At 48.7% G+C, this 19,577-nt stretch overlaps 1 pseudogene; it reads right to left on the bottom strand.

Moving 5' to 3' along the window:
• Window positions 1-17,103: 17,103 nt before the first annotated feature.
• LOC133046466 (CD151 antigen-like) lies at window positions 17,104-18,080 on the bottom strand (annotated as a pseudogene).
• Window positions 18,081-19,577: the final 1,497 nt, after the last annotated feature.

Here is a 19,577-nt window from a genome sequence, read left to right as displayed (position 1 = left end):
TTTAATTCTCTTCTGTGTTACCTCTTGAGATTGGAAAACTTATCTTACTCATTTTGCAAAAGCAAAGCACCCAAGGCTGTTAGGTGTTTTGAAGGTGCACAGTAGACATCTGTTGAAGGAATGAGTAATTGAGTGAGTAAATGACTGAGCAAACAAACAGCATGATTGGAGTGACCGTCAGGTGGGACCCTCTCCTGCCCTCACTTCCCTGAGTGTTGGACCCTCAGCAACCTTTGTGGCCCTTGGATCTCCTGGGAATGGTGGAGAGGGCCCTGGTGTAGACCAGTGACCGCAGCCCGTCATGGAAGACTCACTGGGATGGGTCAGCCTGGAGGCCTCACTGACCACTGCCCATCAAGTCTCACTGTGTTATCACTCCCATTTCACCAATGAGGAAATTGAGGCTCAGAGCTGGCAGGGAGTCCCTGAGTACCTGCCTGGGGACTCAGACTGGGGTGAGGCTGACCCCACGGCTCTGTCCACCCATCTCAGGTCCTTCCACGCCATGTGTGAGCCCCAGGCGTGCAAATGAGCAGGACACACCTCTGACCTCCAGGAGCCCGCAGGGGCCTGGTGAGCTGCGGCTGGGACCAGCCCTGAGCACACCGCTGAAAGCCGGGCCCCGCATGCCCAGCAGAACGGAGGCTGGACAGGGGCTGTGGGAACACGAAGGACAGCCGCAGGGAAGCCAGAGAAAGCAAGCAACCCCTTCCTCTGCGCAAAAGCTACAGGGTCCCTAGACCTTCCGAACTTCCCCATAAGACAGCTGGGGTGAGGACAATGAAGCCTTATTTACAGGACAGCACACAGTCAGAGGGTGAAGAGAGCATGGAGACCCGTGTGAATCTTCTTTCCCAGGCTTCTCTCCCACTAACCACTTCTCTTTCCGCTGTCCTACAGGGAAACCCAGGGCTCCCCTGGTGGTTCAGATGGTAAAGAATCTGCCTGCAATGCAGAACACTGGGGTTCGATCCCTGGGTCGGAAAGATCCCCTAGAGAAGGGATGGCAACCCACTCCCGTATTCTCCACTGGAGAACTGCATGGACAGAGGAGCCTGGTGGGCTACAGTTCATGGGGTTGCAAAGAAATCAGACACAATTGAGTGACTAACACACACACATACAGACACAGGGGAATCCCGTTCCAGAGGGTCAGCTCTTGGTTTTCAAACATACCCTTCTTGATTTGGCTGCCCAACCTTTGCCCGGGCCATTCCCCATGCCTGGACACTCTTCCCACCTAAACTTTCCAAGGGCCCAGCTTTGTAGGACACAACCCTGATCTTAACTTCCTCTCAAAACCTCTCCAGGTCTCCTCCAATCTGAATAAACCCCTCCGCTCACCCCAAAGAACCTCTCCCTATATCATGTTCTGATTTAATACTTCTTTATTAGTTTTTAAAATTATTTTTTAATTGAAGTACAGTTGATATACAACTTTGTGTTAGTTACTGCTGTGGAGCAAAGTGATTCAGATACACACACACACAGTCTTCCCACGTGGCGTCAGCAACAAACCCACCTGCCGATGCAGGAGACGTAAGAGACTTGGGTTCAACCCCTGAGTCAGGAAGATCCCCTGGAGGAGGGCCCCACTCCAGTATTCTTGCCTGGAGAATTCCACAGACAGGAGCCTTGCAGGCTACAGTCCATAGGGTCACAGAGTTGGACACGACTGAGGCGACTTAGCGCACACACACACACACACACACACACACACACATACATATATATGTATACATGTATACATATATGTGTGTGTATGTGTATTTTGTTGTTGTTTAGTCACAAAGTTGTGTCCTACTGCTCTGTTGATGGGATTCCCCAGGCACGAAGGCTGGAGTGAGTTGGCATTTCCTCCTCCAGGTATCTTCTCGACCCAGGGACTGATCCCACATCTTCTGCACTGACTGGGGGATTATTTACCATTGAGCATATATATACATATTCTTTTCCATTATAGTTTACCATAGGAGATTGAATATAGTTCCCTGTGCTATACAATAGGACTTCATTATTTATCCATTCTATATACAAAAGCTTCACATCTGCTGACCCCAACCTCCAACACCATCCCTCTCCAACCCCTCCCCCTTGGCAAACACCAGTCTGTCCTCTGTGTCCATGATTCTGTTTCTGGTTTTCTAGACAAGTTCATTCACATTTCTTTAAATGATAACACAAGTGTAGGGCCCAATGTCTGGCTCAGACCACACTCTCTGGAGTGAAATGCTGTTCCACAAATTTTGGCAGAATGAAGATATGAATGAGTGATGGCCCTTTCACTGTTGTAGAGGGGATTCATTTCACTGAGATGGCCTACAAAGTCTCCAGCATGGAGACAGGCCCTGAGCAGGGGCCTGTAATATGCTCAGTGCCATGAAGTGGTTTGAAGCAATGCAGTCTCCTAGGCCACACCCAGTCAGCATAGCTAGACTTCCTGATCGGAACAAATGCCAACACAAAGGCTCCAGCAGGCCCAGTGCCAGGGAGCTGCCCATTGATTTCAGATAGAAGCAAAGTCTGTGGCCCTGCATGGCCACCCTTCATCCTGCCAGCTCCCATCCCCGCCTCGCCAACTTCCTAGGCCCACAGTTTGGGGAAGAAAAATGAACAAAACTCAGGTTCAACCAGATGGTCAAGCTGTTTTTTTATTCACCACTTGTGGAGTCCTGGGGCTGGGCTCAGGAGGTGTGGCTGCGAAGCAGCCCAGGGTGGCTCACGGTGAAGAGTAGAGGCCCTGGGTCTAGAAGGATTGCTGGCCTTGAGGGTACCAGATGCTGTGACAAGGCCTGGGCAAGGCCATCTCCCTCTCCAAGGCTCAAATTCCTCACTTACAAAGCATAAATAGTACATTGCCATATGTTAGTCTGTAGACAAATACTGACTTGGGACATATAAGACATAGAGAAAAAGGATAACAATGAATATTATATATTTATATCATATATGATATACATATTATATATATATTACATATATCAACAATACATATGTATATCGATATCTATAGATCCCTCTATATATTATGTAGGCAAATATACAGACATAGTGACATGGTGATATTTATCCCCATGTTAGGTTTTCAGTTGTCTTCCCTTAAGAAGAATTTTAGCCTTTTTTCTGAGATTATGTCTCTCCTTTATTTTTGTTTTTTATTTTGTGGTTGAAAGGGTTAAGGGTTTTTGTTCTTCATTCCCTCCGCCTGGAATCCCTAATCCACCCACCTGTCCACCCACAAGGCTCATTCCCTCACCAGCTTCAGAACTTTACTCAAATGTGTCCTCCTCAAGGAAAGCTTCCCTGACCTCTATTAAAAGTTACAGCCCATCTGTGGTACACCCGGTCCCCATCCCTGACCTGTTTTTCCTCCGTGGTACTTAGCACCACCAGACCTAATATTTATTTCCTGGTTTGGTCCATTGTCTGACTTTTCCCAGGAGGACAGGGATTTTTGTCCATTTCATTCACAGCTGTATCCCAGAACCTGAAATACACAGTCGACCCTCAATAAATATTTGTCAGATGAATAAACAATTAAATGAATATTTGTTTTTTTAATATGTTTCCTTGACAAAATTAAAAATGAACAACTCACTTCTTTTTCAGCTCCTAAAATCAGGCATTGGAAAGGAGAGGATTTTACAGATCTGTGAAATCGTTAAATCACTGAGCAAACGCATGTGAAAGTTTTGGTAAAATTCTAACTGGTAATAACGATTCCACCCGTCCTCCCGTGCCCCTCCCCCACCTCCTCCCCTCCTTTCCTCCTCGGTCCTTATCTGTCCTCACCAGGACTGTCCCCAGCCCTGCAGAGCTCACAGGAACTCTCGGGCCTCTCAATTTGCCTAACTCATTTAGTTTCTTTAAAAACCCTGATTATAGGCCTGGCTTGGGAGAACCAGACTGTCAACAGGCTGGTAATGAAGGCTGTCCTGCCTGGGAGACTCAGGCACCTGTGTGGGCAAGACTGCGTTTATGATCCCAGGCCACAGATGAAATCAAGGAAAGGCTCTTGTTAGTTTATCTGCTTCTCAATCCTGGGCCTGCTGTTTCGGGAGTCCAGGTGCTCAGTGCTGAGAAGGTGCTGGCCTGCAGCAGGAAGGCCTGGAGAAGCTGCTGGCTGACACCCGCTGGCCTGAGAAAGGGCGGGGCGGCTTCAGGACCCTGGATGAGGTCCAGAAGGAAGCTCAGAGACAACACAGACTGACCAAGTCAGCGCGCAGCTGAGCAGACTAGGGTCCAGAGAGCCTGGGACTGACTCAAGACCTCACTTGGAGGGACTTCCCGGCTGGTCCACTGGTTAAGAACCTGCCTTCCAACACAAGGGATGCGGGTCTGATCCCTGGTCGGGGAACTAAGATCCCACATGCCGGGGGTGTGGGCTACTGAGTCCCCTCGCTGCAACTAGAGAAGCCTGTGCACCACATCGAAGGGTGTGCATGGGGCACTAAGACCCGATGCAGCCAGAATGTAATTAATTAGAGAGAACAATCTCACTTGGAAAGGAGAAAACCAAAAACCTGATGTCTTTTTCCTGACTCCCTGTCCAGCACCCTCTGACTAGAACAAAAGGGACTTCAGCCCTGGGCCCTGCAGTTCAGAGAAGCCCACTTGGGCCTTCCTTCCCCACAAGTGAGGAGTCTCTGGGAACAGAGGAATCTGCCCAGTTGGAGCCCACAGACCTCCCCTCCAGGTGGAACTTTGGGTTTCTAGGACTTTGGGATTCCCACTTAAGAGTCCGAACTCACTTCCTAGGCCTCCGTAGGCATCTCACCCATTCCGTCTTCCCTTGGGTGGCCAGTGGGTGCCACTTGCTAAGTGAGGGTGGAGGGGCGTGTGTGGGCTGCTTCCCAGAAGCCGCTCACAGAGCCAGAAAACACCGAGGATGGGAGGGCAGCTGCCACATGCTGGGGTAAAACCGCAGAGTTAGGCCTAACTCCAGGTCACTAGGAAGCCCTGTCACGTTAGGCCTTAAAACACACTGTAGTTGGCAGTTTCTTCACTTGATCTGTCACTTTTGGAATAAGTAGACCATGGTTTATGACCAGATCTGGGATGAACCTGCTCTCTGGAGGGTACACTGCTTCTCGGGACCTCCAGTGTTCCCTGCTGGGGGAGGGAGACCCTCAGGCCTCGGGGAGGAGGGAGCAGACAAACAGCAAGTTAATTTTGAAATGACAAAAGGAGGGGACAGAAAGAGATGCATTTGCCCCGCCCCACCCATCCGAAAGGCCCCTTCAGCATGTGCAGGTTTTGCTGGCTGGGCATCTGCCTGGCTGCTTGACCTGGCCAGCTGGGGTGGGCAGGGGCTGTGTGCCTCTCCTCCTGACTACTGCTACCATCCAGTCATCTACCATGCTGTGACTTCTCAGGAAGAAGCTTGATTTAAGGGGGTGACAATGCAGGAAATAAAAGCTGGCACCAGATGTGCCAATGGATATGACCCTGGAAAGGGGTTTCCTGGGAAGATAGGTGTCCCTGTATCTTTCCCTGGGAGCCCCCAAATCTTTGCTAAGTTAATTTCTTATGGAAGGGAGACTTCTACTCTGCCAGAGCTTCTGTTTAATTGTTTCTGATGAAATGACCTGAACCAGAGTTCTCTATCAGACCTACCCTCCCCTATTTAGAACATCTAAATGGTGGTCCCATCTGTTGCTTCAATTTCCTCTCTTTCCATCTCCCCTCCCGGTGCCCTGGGCTCCACTAACAGCTTCCTAAGCAACTTTTGCTTTTGCACATGCTGCTTGCCCTGGGATGCCCTTTCCCTCTTTTCTCCAACCGGCTGGAAAGTTCTTCTTCAGGAGCCAGCTCAGTCCCCAACCCCCTGGCCTGGCCCCTCCCAGTTGCCCCAGCCGTCTCCTCTATGCCTCCCCTGTTCTCCCCAAGCCCGCTGTGCTTCCTTCCATAAAAGGACTCTACACTGAAGGCTGACAGCTACCTGTCTGTCCCCACTAGAGAAACTAGTGAACAACTTGGGGCAGGGATTAGATATTTTTCTTTTCTTTGTCTCACTGCACAACTCAAGTCTGGAAGGCAGTAGGTGCTCAGGAAAGGTCAGCTGAGGGCGGGAGCCCAGGCTCTACAAGGGTGTGATCCTAGCGCGACCTTATCTGCTATTTACCGACTGAGGACTGATCAGAATAGCTATTATTATTCCCATTTATCACTCCGGAGGCTGAGAAGCACTGGACCCTGCTCCTCTCTGGGGGCCCGGGTGTTTGCAAAGCAATCCTGGTTTTTCCCCTGCTTGGCTGGGGGCTGGGGAGCCACACAGCACTGGCCACGTGCTTCCCAACCAAAGGGCAAAGTGGCCATTGACTGTTTTCTCAACAACTGCCGGACTTTGCCCCAGGGCAAGGAGGATGGAAGGGTGAAATGGGAGAGCTGGCGTGAGGAGGCCAGAGACCCTTCCTCTCCCAGGGACTGGCAGAGGCCCAGGCAGGGGCATTTCCAGGCGGGAGCTGGGTCCAGCCCCAGGGACACACCAGCGCAGGGCTGGCAAGAGAGGAAAGGTCGGTTGCAAAACCCCGTGTGTGGCAGCCTGACTGCTGAGTCATGCTCCTGAGGCCAGTCAAGGACCAAAGTCGGGGCTGCGAACTCAAAGCCGTCCGGTTAGCCTTGAGCCTGTTGATTCCCTGGCCTTCCACGACTAATCCTTCCTTGGGCCCGACTAATCCCCTTTAGTAGAGCACAGCTGTTGTTCTGGGGCTTTTTTCCCCAGCATACCCTGCTCTTTGGATGACAGGACCCTGGTGTTCCATGGAGACCCTCTTCCCCACCACTCTCAGACTGAAAGAAGTCAGATTCTCTCCTCCCCACTCAACACTAAGGCTGGTCACCTGGCCCAGGCTTAGCCAATCAGAACATTTTCTCTTGCCCTTAACTGGCTCCAGGATAAGAATGTGGTGAACACAATAACCAATGAGCCTCAGTTCCAAGATAGTCGCATGTTGCATAAAAGATGCTTTATTTTCAAGAGGAATTGCTAGCTCTCTGGAGCAACTAGAGACTCTGCATGCATGCTGGTTGCCTGAGAACAAGGTCACCCCAGAGACAAGTGAGGCTGAGAGAGGGTGCAAGCGGGACACCCAGTCTTATAGTCATTTGTGAAACTCAAAACGTACCTCTCGCTTTCAGCTACGTGGACTAACACTTGCCTCTTTGCTTATGCATGTTTTAAAGTTAGGTCTTTGTCATTTGCAAATAAATGACACCGAATAGCACCACCTGGATAATATTTATTCTATCTTCTGTTTTCACTCTATGTTCTAGCTTAAAACTCTTTGTTGGCCTTGGCATCTCTAGCCTGGATTATTGTACCAGACCACCAACTAATAACTATAACAGAGTAATAGTGGTAATTAAATAACTGCTATATATATGCACTTCCTACTTGTTATAGCAACCCTGCAAACTGATACTCTCTTCGGCCTGCTGAAGAGACCGAGGGTCACGGAGATAAGGGGCAGTTAGCAAGTGGCAGGGCTAAGATTCAGTCTTCCACAGTCTGACTCCAAAGTGTGTGCTCTTTGACCACAGCCTCATCCTGCTTCATTTAACTCTGCTGCTGCTGCTGCTAAGTCGCTTCAGTCGTGTCCGACTCTTAACGACCCCATGGACTGCAGCCTACCAGGCTCCTCCGTCCTTGGGATTTTCCAGGCAAGAGTACCGGAGTGGGTTATCATCATTTAACTCTAGGCAGACCTAATTTCTCCCACAACAGTAGCAGATCTTGAGGGTAGAAACACTTTGGTCCTTTGGAAGCACAGATCCATGAGCAGCCAGACTGTCGATTACCCTGGACTTCAGGGACACTTTTTAAGGGCACTGGCTCTACTTTTAGCGTATCACTTTTCTTTCCCCCACGATCCGTACTCGGTCTTGCTGCCATGCTCTGATTCCACAGGCTCGGGTTGCCTAACCAGCACTGGGCAATCGCTGTGGTCAGTTGTGCTGGTTGGGTTGCCTTGGGTCGTATGTTCTATTCTTAGTTTCACCCAAACCATATGGGCAGAAAGTGGGGAGATGATCCTTGGGCCTATCAAAGTGCTGTTACCAGAAGAGATAGCTGCTCCTTCTCACCCCCTGCCCTAGACCTCAGCCATCCAAAGCAGCAATCATTTATTAATATTTGCTTTTGCGGGGTGCCAGCCCTAGGCTGAGCACCGGAAGGACAAAGAGGGGTGAGCACAGACTTGTCACTGATCCAAATGGTGAGGAGTTCGCTGTCTGAGAATAAAAGTATCATGGGCGAACTATCAAAATGCTGTAGAATGAGGTGATAGCCAAGGAAGCATAGAGACACCCTTGAACAATTCATTTTGCTTGGGCATGGGAGAGAGGGCATGGGAGAGCCACACTGAAGAGGTAACATGTGAGCTAGGCTTCAAAGCGTGTGGTCGCTTTCATCAAGAAAGAGTGGTGGGGAAGAGTGTTTCTGGCAGAGGGGAACAGCGTATGCAGAGGTACAGAGACAGGAGAAATCTGGTATATTCTGGAAAGAGTATAGTTGGGTAACAATGCAAGACAAGGAAGGGGAAGAGGGGCTTTTTAGCCTGAGGAATAAAGGGGGAAAAAGCATAAAAGCAATCACTATTAGTTAGAGTTTAGAGTGACCTTTCTTGGCCTTTTACCTAAGCTTTGCTTAGCCCAAAAGGAAGTTGGTACTTCCCCAAACCACAGCTTCCCTTGGGAGAGGAAGGGTTAATTCAAACAAGATGAAGAAATGCCTGGGGAGCTGAGTGTGGAAGCAAGAGACCAAGATAGCCTGAAACCTCTGCAATGGAAAGGGGGCTACGAAGGAGGGGGCAGGCCACAGGAGGGACAGGTCAGTTGCTGAACTCAATAAAAACCTCCATGCTGAGCCCTCTCCTGGACCTTGTGAAATACAGAGATCAGTAAGGCAGGGCTCACAGGCTGGCTAGAGAAACGCACAAAGCAGCAGCAAAGACAATGGGCTGAGTCTGTGGCTTGGGGTGTCCAGCAAGTGTCTAAGGGGCACCAGAAACACCTGCTCCAGGCCAGAGGCAAGGAAGTCCTCTTAGAGGAAGTGACATTGGAACTTCCTCTAAGTTGGATTTTAAAGAATAATAGAAATTTGCTGCCTAGAGACTGAGGAGCTCTTATCATTCCCTTATCCCCCCTCTTATTAAAATTGCACATGGTAGCTACTTGGCCAACACCTGTCCTGCCTGCTGAATTCCATGGCAGCAGAGACTTTACTTGTCTGGTTCACTGAGTTCTCTCCTAGACGTAAATGAGTGCCTGGCATCGAGTAGGGGCTCAATAATGTGTGTGTGTGCATGAGCAAGCAGCCTGTGCAAAGCCTCAGCAGAGGGTACAGACAGAGGCAGCAGCAAAAGGTATGATTTGGGATAAGGCAGGTGGGGCAGGCAGAGTCCAGGGCAGAAATGGCCTGGATTGCCTATTTGAGTAGTTTGGAGTTTAGCCTTTAAATGGGGAGGGACATGATCGGATTTGTATTCACCCACTTAGAAGCTCCAGTTTGATCCCTGGTTGGGACGATTCCCCTGGAGAAAGGAATGGCTACCACTTCGGAATTCTTGCCTGGAGAATTCCATTGACAGAGGAGCCTGGCGGACTACAGTCCATGGGGTCACAGAGAGTCAGACTTGACTAAGCGACTAACAGTACTACTATTATTTATTTGACAAAGACGTATGGAGTACCTACTATATGCCCAGTACTGTGTTCAGCCCTAGGGATACAGGAGCAAGACAAACTCCTTCCACACAGGAGCCAACATTCTTGTGGGAAAACAGAAAACTTGTAAACTATTAAGAAATAGTATATCTTCAGCTAGTGTTGACATGCTAGGTAGGAAAATAAATACAGGTAAGAGGCTAGAAATCATTAAGAGTGGGCAGTTTCAGAGCCAGATGAGGAACACGTCAGATACAATTATATTTACTGCAAGGAGCAAAAGACCTGGTTCACAAGTAGCCTAGTGTGTAGGAGTTTATTTGTATCTCACAACAGGAAGTTCAAGAGGTAAACACTCTGGGGCTGGATGGGGACTCAGGGATGATGTCAAGAAAACATGTTCTTCCATCTTCTTGTTCTATGCTATGAGCTTTATCTCTGATGTTTTAATTTCCCTTAATGAAGAGTTATGCATTACACATTTACTTCAAGTTCATAATTAAAGACACAATGCTTTGCTGACATATAAATTTCTCCATCCAGAAAACTTCAGAAAAGTGTGATGCTCACAAAAATGACTGATAGGCGTTTGGGGCAGTGGGAAATTGGAAAAAGGGCCAAAGCCATGTCTATATTGATAAGGTAGATGACTGGATGGCACTGGTATATGTGCAAGGTATTTAATTCCTATCCTGAGAAAATTCAGTGGAAGCGGGTATTCAAAACCAGAAATGGTCGTTGAGTGTGTAAGCCCTGTCTCCCCACATCTTGCACAAAGAAACATTTTATTGACAGTGTCAGGCTTCCTAAATGTAATAGAATGGGAGATATGGGACAAGCTGACTGCAGCTGACTCTTGGTTTAGAAAGGATCACTCTGGGACAGTGGGGAAGAAGGATGTGAGGAGCAAAGTCTGGAAGCAATAATCCTGGGAGAGATGGGGAAGGCTGGCCTGGGCAGGTAACAGGAATGGATGCAGGAGCAGCTTTGAGAACTACGGGGTAGAAAGCTGACACTGTGGCAGGTCAGGTAGAGATGAAGGAAGGGCGACGCTGAGAGGAGGGGGCGCGTATGCAGCTGCAGGAATTGGTGAGCCGTTCCCAAGTCCCCAACATTCTTGGGCCACCCTTTGGATTGCTTGTCAGAGGCGACTTCCAAGATGGCTTTCTGAAGGCTAAGGAGTTCCTAGGGTCAACCTGTCCTTCTTTGATTGGTGGAGCCAGCCAGTCATGCATTCAAATACTCCCTGGGTACTGGGCATTCACTAGCGTCTTGGTAACCAATGACAAATCTGTTTAAAAAACAAAACAAAACACGGTGGCAGACATTTAAGGAGCTTGGGGGAATGCAGGCCAAGGAACCCAGGCCTTGGACCCCAGTTACTGGACTTTTGAGTTGGTTACTGTTTAGGGGAGATTTTGTTGAGAGGTGGTAAAAATTGCTCTAAAAAACTTGGGGCTGGGAATTCCCTGCAGTCCAGTGATTAGGGCACCTCACTCTTACTGCCAAGGGCCGGGTTCGATCCCTGATCAGGGAAATAAGATCTCACAAGTCATGTGGTACAGTCAAAAAAGTAAAAACGAAACTAAAAGCCAAAAGAAACAATACCCTTAGGTTCATGAATATCGTCTCCTAAACAAGGAAGGGAGGATATTGGTCTGAGAAAGCTTCCTTCCTCACAGATTATGACCTTTATTTTTCTTTAATGCAACCTGCTAGACTGGTTTCAGGTAAATAAACAGTCTACCCTGCCTAGGCCAGGCACTAAGAACAAAACAGAACAAATTCCTTCCCTCAGAATTCTGGTAGTAAGAGACACCCAAGGCCCTAAATAAACAAGTTGTCTGTATGGTATACTAGTGGTTTCCTTTTGTTTTCCTATGTTAAGCAGTGTTTTTGAGCTAAAGCTATCTTTCGTTACATAATTCACTTATAAGTCATGTTGGGTTTTTTTCTTCTTCAATCATATAGTCAAAAGGAGATTTTGGTCCAGACGTGTGCATGTCAACCAGCAATAGGAAAAGTTCTGGCTACCTGTTGTCCCAAAGTTTCTCATTCTAGTATTTGGGAGAACTCAAAGTGGAATCATTGAAGACCCAGAGTGAACTGTCCAGTTCAGTTCAGTTCAGTCGCTCAGTCGTGTCCGACTCTTTGCGACCCCATGAATTGCAGCACGCCAGGCCTCCCTGTCCATCACCAACTCCCGGAGTTTACTCAAACTCATGTCCATCGAGTCAGTGATGCCATCCAGCCATCTCATCCTCTGTTGTCCCCTTCTCCTCCTGCCTTCAATCTTTCCTGGCATCAGGGTCTTTTCCAATGAGTCAGCTCTTCGCATCAGGTGGCCCAAGTATTGGAGTTTCAGCTTCAACATCAGTCCTACCAATGAACACCAGGACTGATCTTTAGGATGGACTGGTTGGATCTCCTTGCAGTCCAAGGGACTCTCAAGAGTCTTCTCCAACACTACAGTTCAAAAGCATCAATTCTTCGGTGCTCAGCTTTCTTTATAGTCCAACTCTCACATCCATACGTGACCACTGGAAAAACCATAGCCTTGACTAGATGGACCTTTGTTGGCAAAGTGATGTCTCTGCTTTTTAATATGCTGTCTAGTTCGGTCACAACTTTCCTTTCAAAGAGTAAGCATCTTTTCATTTCATGGCTGCAATCACCATCTGCAGTGATTTTGGAGCCCCCCAAAAATAAAATCAGCCACTGTTTCTACTGTTTTCCCATCTATTTGCCATGAAGTGATGGGACCGGGTGCCATGACCTTAGTTTTCTGAATGTTGAGCTTTAAGCCAACTTTTTCACTCTCCTCTTTCACTTTCATCAAGAGGCTCTTTAGTTCTTCTTCACTTTCTGCCATAAGGGTGGTGTCATCTGCATATCTGAAGTTATTGATATTTCTCCCGGCAATCTTGATTCCAGCTTGTGCTTCATCCAGCCCAGCGTTTCACATGATGTACTCTGCATATTAGTTAAATAAGCAGGGTGACAATATACAGCCTTGACATACTCCTTTTCCTATTTGGAACCAATCTGTTGGTCCATGTCCAGTTCTAACTGTTGCTTCCCAACCTGCATACAGATTTCTCAAGAGGCAGGTCAGGTGGTCTGGTATTCCCATCTCTCTCAGAATTTTCCACAGTTTGTTGTGATCCATACAGTCATAGGCTTTGGCGTAGTCAATAAAGCAGAAATAGATGTTTTTCTAGAACTCTCTTGCTTTTTTAATGATCTGGTGGATGTTGGAAATATGATCTCTGGTTCCTCTGCCTTTTCTAAAACCAGCTTGAACACCTGGAAGTTCACGGTTGATGTATTGCTGAAGCCTGGCTTGGAGAATTTTGAGCACTACTTTACTGCAGGCAATTGACAAACAAGATCCAGGTTTCCCAGTTCACAGGCTGAGGTGGTACAATTCTCCATCACCTGATGGTGAAACTATCTATCTGTTCTATGCTCCAGACCAAGCTGGCGGCCCAGGGGTTGATACACACATGCCTCACGGTGAAGACTTTGTTAAGTACACAGCTCTTGCTAGGCGACAGAGAACTTCCACATTTGTCACCTCACTCTACACAGACTTACTAAATTTAGTAAATGAAGTTACAAATTACCCAGTTAAATCTGAATGCAATATTTGGCACATACTTATACTTAAAAAAATCTTTGAAGTTTGATTTTAATTGAGTGTCTTAGTGCATTTAGTGCTACTACAACAAAATATCACAGACCAGGTGGCTTAAAAAACATACATTTATTTCTCATCGTTCTGGAAGCTAAGAAGTCCCACATCAAGGCACAAGCAGATTTGGCGTCTGGTGAGAGCCCTTTCTCTGATTCACAAACGGCTGTCTTCTCCCTGTGTCCTTGTATGGTAGAAAGGATGAGGGAGCTCCCTGGGGTCTCTTGTATCAGGACTCATGACATTCATGAAGCTGCTGATCTTGTGACCTATGTAACTCCTAATACCATCACGTAGGGCATTAGGATTTAGCAAATGAGTTTTGGTGAGATATAAGGATTTAGTCTATAGCACTGGATGCTCTGTATTTTATCTGGCAACTCTAACCCCACAATCCTCAGAGGCAAGCAGTATCAGTGTCCCTGTCTGATTGTTGAGGCTCACAAAGGAAATTGCCTAAGGTCAATCAACCAAGGTGGTGGCGGAAACTGGCCCCTGGGTTCACCCCTGGGTGTCATCTTTAAGGCATCAAGGATGCACTGGGGTGGAATGTGGGTGTCTCGGGGCTAGAAGGGATGAACAATGTACGCGAAGGCCATAGAGGGACCAACCAGCATGAGTCGTGGACCCTGCGGTCTTCATATTAGAGGGCAGGGAAGAGAGTGTTTCCATTCTTAGCTGTAACTTATTTTCGGTTTTAATTTACTGTACCAGGACCTGGGCACCCCGGCCAACGAGGCTGGAAATGCAGGAAGCCATCTGGAGCTGTGTGCTGAGTCATAGGGCCCGGAGAAAAACAAGAACATCATGATGGCAGAGGAGGAGGTGGGGAGCAGCCTCCCTGGAGATCACGAATGGCCACCGGAAATAGAAACCGCTCCCTTTGAAGCATTTGTTAGAAGGGCCAAGATCACCACGCAACTGGAGTCCCCTTTCGCTTAAAGGCCAACGGAATGCAGAGCTCTGTTCTGTGAGAATGTCAAAAAGTCAGGTGGTTAGTGAAAGCTTCTAGCTTTTTTGAGGGGTAAGGTGGGGTATTGGTTCTTTTTTTTTTTTTCAAATATAGTCTCATTCCCTTCTCTTACTACCTGTCAGCCCTTGGGTGGTATACTTAAATTTTCTGACCCCATTTCATCTTCAGGAATAGCTATCCTCACCTCACTAAAATAGTGTGAGGGTTTCAATGAAATCACAGTTTTAAAGTGTCTTGCCTAGGTCTAGAACACAGTAGATGGTCCCAAAAGGGTAGGTTTTGTTGTCAGAGAGACATATAAATGTCTCCCTTCAGGGTTGATGCGGGGATTAAATCAGATAATGTGGGGAGGGGAAACAATGGATCCAGGTCTCACTGAGAAGTCAGCTAAAGACAAGATTCCTTTTTCCTTGTTTTGCCCCTAGATCCTGAGATGGCTGGTTCTGGTCCCCCTGGATGCTGTTTAGTAAGGCTAAATACAAACACAGTAAAGGCTTATATATGTTCATTCCATCCACAAATGCTTCCTTTAACATTATGCATATCACTGGTTCAGCCTCTGTGGAGGTAGAGACCAAATGAAGATGAGCTCCTATTTGTTCATTGTTTTCAGCAATTGTTTCATGGTCAGGCACTCTGTGAAGCACGTTATGCAGATTGGATTCTCAGAGCAACTCTTTCAGATAGGTACTATTATAATCCCACTTTACAGATGGGAAAACTGAGGCTCAGAAGGATTCAAAGGCACATTGTCCAAAGGCACAGAGCTAGTAGAAAGCAGAGTCAAGGCTCAGTCCCAGGCCTGACTATCCCTACCATGGACCAGTTCCCAGAGGGAGGCAAACACTCAGTTGGAGATTTCAACTTATCCAGGCACAGAGGCGTCTACACAGCAGAGTGAGATGAAATGTCAGAGGAGAGGTTGGTCATCAGAGTGACTGACAGCAGTTTTGGGCTGGAGGGGGCTCCCTGAGGGGCTTCCAAGAAGGTGGGGGTGGAGAGTAGCCCTAGACCGTGGGGAAGCAGATGGAAGAGAGTATAGAGAAGCAGGTGAGCAAAGGCACACAAGACTTGGTCAGGTGTGGGCAGCGACAGGCCAGCTGGCTGAGCCCAGGGCCTGTTTTAGACACAAAAGGAGGAATATCCAGTTGGGACAGAATCTGGCTGGGGCAGGCTGTCATCAGTTTCCAGAATGATAAACTCCTCAAGCCCAGCCGAACCGACATCTAGTCTTAAAGCATCACTGCTTAGAGGATTCCTACAAATCACGTGCTGGCCCTGTCAGCAGTGCTTGAAAGTGTACCTGTGGTTGGAAATGAAGGAGGTTTCTGTAGGCAGTAGACATCACCTGTCTTGCTGAGTGACCTCAACCTTAAGTAAGGAGATCGTGACACTTCCTTTGTGTTCAGAGGATTCCACTAAGAAGGCCAAATGCTAAGGGTCATCAAAGCAAACTCAGAGATGATACAACTGTTCTTCAAGCCAGTCTGGCAATATATATCAAGAGGATAAATATGATTCCCCCTTTGATGCCACAATTTTTAGTGCTAGAAATTAATCCTAGGGAAATAGTCATGGAGGGATGCAAAACTCTGTGCATACAAGGATGGTTGCTATAGTATCACTTGCAAATACAAGTATCAGAAATGTCTCCCCTCCAACCCCAAAAAAGAGAACAGATTTGTGGTTGGCAAAGAGGGAAGGGGAGTGGGGGAGGGGTGGATTGGGAGTTTGGGATTAGCAAATGCAAACTGTTATATATAAGATGGATGAACAATAAGGTCCTACAGGGTACTAAATTCAATATCCTGTGATAAACCATAATGGAAAAGGATATGAAAAAGAATGTATATGATTGTCTAACTGAATCATTTTGCTATACAGCAGAAATTAACACAACATTGTAAATCAATTATACTTCAATAAAATAAATCAAATAAGAAAGAAATGTCCCAACTAGTCAATAGCAGGGACTTAGTTGAAAATGATGATATATTCATTCAACGCACTACCACACTACCATTAAAAGTCATTGTTTAGTTGCTAAGTCGTGTCCAACTCTCTTGCAACCCTATGGACTGCAGCCTGCCAGGCTCCTCTGTCCATATGGGATTTCCCAGGCAAGAATACTGGAGTGTGTTTCCATTTCCTTCTCCAGGGGATCTTCCCAATCCAGGGATCAAACCCAGGTCTTCTGTTTGGCGGGAGGATTCCTTACCACTGAGCCACCTGGGAAAAGACATTGTGGTCACACCATATTAAGTGAAAACATCCAGTTGCAAACCATTAATATAGCATGCTCTCAGCTTGAAAGTACATTAATAAAATCCATTCCTTTTTTTTTTTTTTAATTCCACAGACATTTATTGAGCACCTATCAAGTAGCAGGAGCAGTCCTAGGCATGGAGTACAGCAGTGACTATATCCCGAGCGATGCCTGCCTCTGGGGGAGGGATGACAACAAAGAACTAGGGAACACAGGGCTGCAGACGGTGGTCAGCACAGTGGGAGGGCAGCAGGGCGAGCGGCAGAGGCTTGCCCAGGGGAGTTGCTCCCCAGTTAAGGAGGAGGCCCCAATACCCGAGGGGTCTGGGGGGAGGCACTTGGGGCCTCCTCACCTGCTGCTCGGAGCCCCCTGCACCAGCCCATTTCTGCCCAAATCGCACAGGCCTGGGAGCAACCCAAGGCCATGACTTCAGCCCAAAGAAGACAGCGGTGGGAGGGGGGACCCTTGTTAATCCCCACCCCAGCAGATAGGTGGGGCTGACCTTTAGGCCTTGGGACTTTGGTGTGCAGCTAAAGGCACTTGAAGCTGCCTCTGGGGTCGGGGGGTCCCCAGAGGTCCCGGTGATGGCACAGTGGGGGCCCCAGGCACCAGAACGCAGTCTCCCCGGCAGGGGAGGGGGCAGAGCTGCGTTCTGGAACGCAGCAGCCTTCTGTCAGGAGCCTCAGTAGTCACAGCATCGCGAGGAGCTGCGGCGCACACAGAGGGCTGGCTCCCGAGGACACGGGCAACAGCGCTCAGCTTCAGGCTCCTGTACCAGCAGCTCATGAAGGGCACGCTGAACACCCACACACAGGCGATGCCCAGGCCCACGGCCCCGCTGACCCTCAGGTGCTCCTGGAGGAGGGTCTCCAGCTTGGTGATGCAGCCGCCCTCCACTCTGTAGATGTTGGGGGCTGGTCTTGCAGCAGCTGTCGGGGACCACGGGTCCACCTGCCTGGCCCAGGCGGATCCACTCCCTGTCCTGCCAGTCCTGCAAGCTGTTGCTGCCACAACAGTAGAACTCCTGCTGCAAGCCGTCCATAGCGCTGCTCACGCCTCTGTGGCCCGGCTGCGGGTACCCCTTTTCCATGGCGTCCTTCAGGTTCTCCTTGAGCCCTGCGTTCAGCTGCTGATAGTAGACATAGGCTAGGACTCCTGCAATGATCTCCAGCAGAAAGTTGATAAGGAGAAGGACACAGTACAGACGTAGCAGGTTCCTCTGTTCCTTGAAGACTGCAGAGCAGCCCAAAATCCGTCACCATGACAACAGGGCCCGCCACCACCAGGATGCAGGCTGTGGCCAGGCAGGTGCTCCAGGCCAGCCGGCTGATGCAGTCACGCCTGAGGGCCAGCGTCCAGGTGCCCACGGCCCTGCCGGCCAGTCCAGCCAGCCAGAAGAAGCAGTTGCAAGTGAAGAGCAGGTGCTTGAGACAGATAGTGCCGCAGGTAGTTGTCGACTTCTCCCTGAATTCGCCCATCCTGGGGCCGGCAGGCCGGGAAGGGGCTGGCTGGTGGGGAGGGCTCCTCTGTAAGCAGGAAGACGGAAGTTCCCACCTGAGGAGGCGCCACTAGAAGGCCAGGGACAGGTCACAGGTCTGGCTCAACCAGCCCGCGTCCGAGTCCGGCGGCGGGCGGCGGGGGGCCACGGCTCTGAGCGCAGAGAATTCGCAGCCGGCCCGCGGCCAAGGACGAGCGATGCAGGTCAGAGCAGAGCTCCGCGCATGGGTGGGACACCCTCTCGGGCGGGTCCCTGGGGTCCACCGGAGGCGGCAGAGGCTAGGCGGGTTGTGGCCCCACCGCGGTCCACGCCCTCTCCACTCACTTTTTAAGTAGCTAAGGTGCTGTGTCCCAGACAATATTCTGAACACTTAAGTGATGGAGGGCAACGAGGTGAGTGTATTATTTGGGAGGCAGTCAGATGACAAACACAGAATATGTTCGAGAATAAACAAGGTAATTCCTGAGAGTAGTACAGTGCCATAAAGAAGATATAAGATGGGCTAGTTTAGACTGAGGGACAAGGTAGGGATGATCCGAGGAACTGACAGTTTGATCGCCTCCTGCATATTGAAAAACCTCTGGTCCTGAGGATCTGGGGAGGAGCATTTCAGGCGGAGTGCCGAAGGCTTTAAGGACAATGCAGCTGGAGTATTAGAAAAGAAAGTAAAGGAAGAGAAGTAGTGTGTGAGCCGGGAGAAAAGAGGTAGGGGAGAGTCAGGCACACGCAGGATAAGTAGTCTGAAAGCCAAGGTGAGGTTTTACAGGGAGTTTGGATTTTATTCTAAGTGCAATGGGACACTGCTGGATTTTGTCAGGCAATGATTATATTTACATTTACATTTTCGTAGCCAGAAGGAACTACATCAATGGGTTAATAGAGACCATCCAGGGGTAGAGGGGAAATGAACAATTTTTTCTTTGTTTCTGTGTGTTTTTCTGTAACGCCCAAACTTTGACAACTAGAAACAAACAATAATTTCTCTTTTAAAAATCATGCACCAGAGAGCAATGCAAGCTAATGGCCACCATTTACATGGAGCCATTTACAGGAAGAAAAGTCTTTTGCCATGTCATCCCATTGCATTTTCACAATAACCCCATGAGTTAAGTCAGACCATTCGGAAGGCCCAGACTCTAGCAGAAAATGTCAGAACTGGGACCAGAATAAAGTTTCTACAGCCTTTGCCCAGGCTGGCTGATTCTGCCACACAGTGAGATTTCTGGGGCCCTTAGATCTGCCTTAGATGCATCCAGATACCCAGAGGCCCCAGGAAGAAGTCATGAGATTACTGCCCCCTACCCCCTCCCTGTCTGAGGGAGAGAAGGGAGGGCACAATGCCCCCAGTTGTACATGGCTAGTGCAAGAGCACATGTGTGCAAGAAGAGGGGTCTTGCCCACATGGTAGATGCTCCAGAAATATTTGTTAATTAGTGAAATGACTTGCTTTCAGGAAGATGCTGCTTACTCTTGGGAGGTG

The sequence above is a fragment of the Dama dama genome, chromosome 25, assembly GCF_033118175.1.
Source record: "Dama dama isolate Ldn47 chromosome 25, ASM3311817v1, whole genome shotgun sequence".
Classification (NCBI taxonomy): domain Eukaryota; kingdom Metazoa; phylum Chordata; class Mammalia; order Artiodactyla; family Cervidae; genus Dama; species Dama dama.
Note: the sequence above shows the minus strand (reverse complement) of the source record. Positions and strands in the feature narration are given on the sequence as shown.